Source organism: Centruroides vittatus, unplaced genomic scaffold (genome assembly GCF_030686945.1).
Source record: "Centruroides vittatus isolate TY-2023 unplaced genomic scaffold, ASM3068694v2 scaffold_435, whole genome shotgun sequence".
NCBI classification, from domain to species: domain Eukaryota; kingdom Metazoa; phylum Arthropoda; class Arachnida; order Scorpiones; family Buthidae; genus Centruroides; species Centruroides vittatus.
The window spans coordinates 904,660-910,202 of NW_027122708.1; positions in this window are offsets into that span (position 1 = coordinate 904,660).

A 5,543-nucleotide genomic window follows, 5' to 3' on the forward strand; every position below is an offset into this window, starting at 1 on the left:
GGAGTTTCAAAGATAAGGTAAAAGTTCGAGAGGTATTTGTTAAAAGAGACGAATTATATAATTTAACATTAAAATCCTAGAATTTAGGCTACTACTCATTCGGTTTCTCAATTACAGAAACACGGTAAGCGCGTAATAAAAGCTTATTTCGCGTGTAACTAAGTTGTCATGACAACCGCACACTTCGAAGTAGAAAGAAATGACAGATGATTGAGCAGCGCGTGACAGCGGAAATATGAATTAAAGTCGCGTGAATAATTAACGTAAAAGGGTTATGAATGAATCTTACATTTCGTTTTAATATAGTAAAGCTGACGTCAGTCCTTTCATTGATGAAACGGATGTTGTGGATCAGCATTCTTCTTCGTAATTGTCAGAATTGCGCTTCCCTTTTCTATTGAATCGAACTGATTGGCTACTCTTTGTCCTAGTGATTCTATCGATGAAGAAGAATCTTCCTCTGCTTTTTTCTCTTCGTTCTTTTTTCTCTTTATTCCCAACTTTCCGTCGCTTGATTACAAAACTTTGTACTTTAATCAGTTTTGTTCATTTTATGGATCGATATCATAAACTTATTTTCTATTTTTTTCACCAAAGAATAATTACATGAACATTTTAACCGATTAAACGCTATAAATTTAAATTCCTTTCAATTAAACATAATTATTTAATTTAATACGACGTTTAAATGATATAAATGCCAAGTCTAGAGACTAATTTACAAATTAAGAGGAGTCGGTTACCTGTATATGTGCGGTCTTGGCCGAAAATTACACTCAAAACGTCACTTAATGGAATTTCCTATTAAAGATTAAGCTATGCTCAGTTGAATCAGCCATACATTTTAGCCGAACAAGGACATTTACATGTATGATATATACGTGTATACGTGTAACAAATAACTTATTTCCTGACATCCTATCATCATACACATTATGACGTTTAAATATCTTCACGCTTCTCTAAATTTCTGACATAAATGATGTCCGATTAGTTATCAATTGTTGATATTCTTGCAATAAATTAATCGCACAGCGCTTAAAGTATTGCTCGAAATAGCAGAAATACTGAGAACTTAGCACCATCTGCTGTTAAATTTCACAATTACAGAATGAAATTTTATAATTTTTCATACAGAAATAATTGAAATAGAATCTTTTATCAACTAAATTATTAATTTAAAATAGAGCAGCCGCCTTTAGAATATTAAAATAAAAATATGAATTTCTTAATTTATTATTTAAAGAGCGTATATTGTACATTGAATTGTTTATAAGAAAAAAAAATTAGCCAGGCTTCGTATTAATAAATAATATCAATGTAATACTATATTTATTTAATATTTATTTCTTTTATTAATCAAATAAAGAGGATAATAAATGCCGAAATATAATTATAATATTTTTAAAGAAAACCATAAAAAATATGGATTTATTCTAAATGAAAAATAAAATAAAATATCGCTATATACATATATTTATTGGAATTATTATAAACCTTAATTTAAATAACCAATATCTTTTATTGCGAGATACGAAAACAATGAACTGTTTACATTAAATATTGAATAGGATTAAAGAATAAGCAGAAAACTACTCCGAAAGAATAAATACATTAATATTTGACAATAATAATTTTTACATAATAAGAGGCGAAGTTATTTTTACAGACCTGGATAAAGTATAAAATATTTAGTACATAATAATAAATTTTTACCTATAAATATTTTTCTCACTAACCTATTTTATAATTTATTAAAGTGTTTTTCTTTTATAAAAATACCACAAGAAATGATAATACTGTATTATATATTCTATCAATTTTGTGCATTTTTTTGATAATTAAAGAATTTTATTTAATTTATCTTATAGTTTATCTTTGTTTTTTCTTCGGTTTTTCCATGATCGAATTGCATTATATAGATACTAAGTTAAATGAATTGTCCAAAGAGACTATATTGTCGCAAAGAAACAACATATAAAATTTATGAAGTTAATAATGTCAAAAGTATAAAAAGAAATAAATTTACAACAATTTTCATCTTATATTTAAAAGTAGATTAATTTATACAATATATAATTAACTTTATAAGGCTATGTAAGGCTACTTAGGGGCCGTTCGTGTAATACATCATCCCTCTTTTTTTATCCCTTCCCCCATCATTACGTCATCAGAATCAACCACTCCCTGATTACGTCATCAGGTCAGAGGTTAAAACTATTCGCAAATACACAGGAATTATTTTCAAGACAATTTTGTGATGACTGGAGAGAAAAATAAACAAAGAGTGCAATCTTACGTCACAGAAGAATCACCCTCCTTCTTCCCATCGTCAGCAATCGTCAGATATAAACGAATTTCTCCTCTCTCATAAACTGCAGACGTGATACTTTAAAGGTTCCTTATATCTTCTAATTTTATATTACATTTCATACGAGAAAACAAACTATAACGTAGAACTTAAACGATTTAATATATTTCAATAAATAAACATAAATACCGGTATATGAAATAATTAATTACTTTAACATAATCTTATTTGGATGCTTAGAAGCATTTAAAGCATAAAGTTTATTTATACGACCATTGACATTCGGTTTATAATTTGAAGAGATGTGAAAAACAAAACATAAACTTCATCAGCAATTTTGGATATTAATTTGCTTGTTTATACTGAATTTACTTAGTAATATAATAGTTTCATAACGTAACAAATAAGCGAAATTCGTGCGAATATTCATGACTCATTATTCAGAAATGTATGAATAATTCATTTGTTCAATTACGCTATAATTTTTATCTCTAACAAAAATGGTTCTTTGTTTGTCTCATTATTTATTTAAAATGCCACACGAGAGCACATTCTTTGCAATTATTTTTCTACCTGAAGAGATTACTTTGCAAATATCTTTAGTTAATTCCGGAATTGACATTCTAAAAAGAATGTTACAAGTTAAATTACTTTTCCCCAGTTTAATATTGAGCCTATACAAAAACCTATAAAATTGTATTAAATTTTATAAATTACATTATTTATATTTTCAAAAACAAAATATCCTTCTGCAATTATTTTTGATCACTACATTGAAAGATTTTTGAATTCTTCTTTCTTGAATTAATTTTTAATGGATTCTTTAATAACAACGAGAAAAATATCACTTAAATTTTACAATTTAATTTTTTTATATAAGAAATAAATTAATTTTATAAATCACTCGTTTTTTTCGAAGCTATTTGTCAGTTCCTTCGTTCAGGAAGCCATACTCAACCAACAGACATTTGTTTAATTTGGGATATACAGTACATTTCTGGCTTACTATTCGCTCCACAACAACAGGTTCAAAAAATAACAATAAAAAGTAAAATAAAATAAGATAAAGAGAGAAATGGGTGAAAGAAAAACCAAAAAATAACCTTATAAAAATTTATATGATTAATTTAAATGGTAAATTAACGTTAAGACAGAAAGGTAGGCAGGAAGCAGTTAAAAACTGTTCTGTACATGTATAATTATTAATGTTGCAACGAATAGTATATTCGGCTTCAGGCCGTTTACCGAATATTCGGCCAAACTATTCAGCTTGATTAACGCATGTACGAAAATTGGCGCGCAAACCGCATTATGGTAAGGACCCTGCTCTCTATTGGCCGCTTCGCCAATCGCGTTAATTCTTGATAGTTGTAGCGGACAGACAAGACATGGCAGTATGTGATAAGTGACGATATAAAATGTGGATAACAATGAAATGACCTACACGTGTAAATAACGGGGAAAAAAACAGAGAAGGACCGCGAAGTGAAAATGTGAAAATAAATATGAAATTGAGTTGATAACGTAATCCAACAAGTCGAGGCAGCTTATTGGCGCGAAATTCGCGGCCGTCAATGCCAAATAATTGTTCTCATAGACTTCGGAAAGCTAAATGCTTGTAATGAAAGTTACTTAGCGTGCACGGGCGAAAACCTGGGGCTGTTCAGGCAAGTTGTCTCGAATCTGTGAAATCATAACTGTGACTTATGCCGACGTTGTATCTGTCTCTTTTCTCCGTTATCACCAGGCTATGAGTCACGTAATTGTAAAATGGGAAATCTACGACGGAAAAGTAACGAATCGAAAGTATCGTACGCGCACATTATGATGTAGGCATAGGCATACGTGGACTAGAGCGATATAGGAAAGAGAAAGGGAAGAGCAAAGAGGAGCGCTTAAAAAGAAGGATAGGCATGGTCAGACCCTCGGATGTGCGACGATTCTCGAACGAATAGTTTGTACGTGTGCTGATCTTTGTAATTATAAATTGTGAATACGTGTGACTAATATTATTTTGTTTTTTATTTTGTGCATGTTATAAGTTATAAATAAATATAAACAAACAACACTAACCCGATAACATTAAATCTAAATACCAAAATGATTAATTTACTGTGTTTTTGTTATTTTTTTACTCCTGTTTTTAGGTATTCGGTATCCGGCCAAAAAGCGAAAAATAAGCCGAAGAGGCCGAATACCGAATAGTAACCGAATATTTGTTGCATAACTAATAATTATGATAAAAAAATTTCAGTTATTTATTAAATTGTCTGTGCTATTGTTATACATTTACTTTGATATTTTGTAATTACAGTCACTTTTTAAAATAGACAAATACTTGGGTTTTTAATAAAATATAACAAAATTTTAAATGTTGCCGGGAAAGTTGAGCAACTCGTTACTGGTTTATTTAGTTTAATTTTCTCAAAATGAGATTTGACAGTAAGACTCAGCATGTAAATAAAGTGCAGACTACAACTACAGGAAATTTTGAATGAAGCAATGTCGCCATAATAAATAAGAAAAATAAACATCGGCACAGAAAAATCGTTGCACGTACTGTACATTAATTTGGCTGAACGTTAGAACATATTACGCAGTATCAGTGAAAGAAGTTTGGGGCAATGGATTTATAAATTTAAAAAACACACGCACACACGCACACAGTTCTTAACAAAATAACAAATAATAAAAATCTAGCAACGAGTTGCATAACTTTCCCGGCTGTTATGAGATTTTATTTTAAAAATCATTTTTTAATTATTAATCATAATAAACAAATAAAATTATATGTGGGGCCATCTATTATGAGGTTTTGTTATAAAAACTTTACATATTTTTAATTATTATAAAATAGCAAAGGACTTAATTTTGAGGGTAGGTATGAGTTTTATAAAAATCTGTAAATGCTAATAACAAGTAAAATCTTCATTAAGCCCAACCCCACGCGAGATTTGACAGTATCACCCCTCCCCCTCGACCTTTCATCACCAAAATTCAATAGCATCAATGCCCCTTATATACAGGCTACCCTGCCAAATTTCGTTTCTTAATCTTTATCCCATCCTGAAATATTAAACGAAGTAAACGCCAAAACACATCACTTCTCTTCCTCGCGGTTTATATGGAGAACATATCTCCACGAAATTTTTTCCATCTTTTTTCCCCATTAAAATATAACTATTACTTTTCCGTAAAATTTTCTCTCGTTGTAGTGACATATTTTATATAA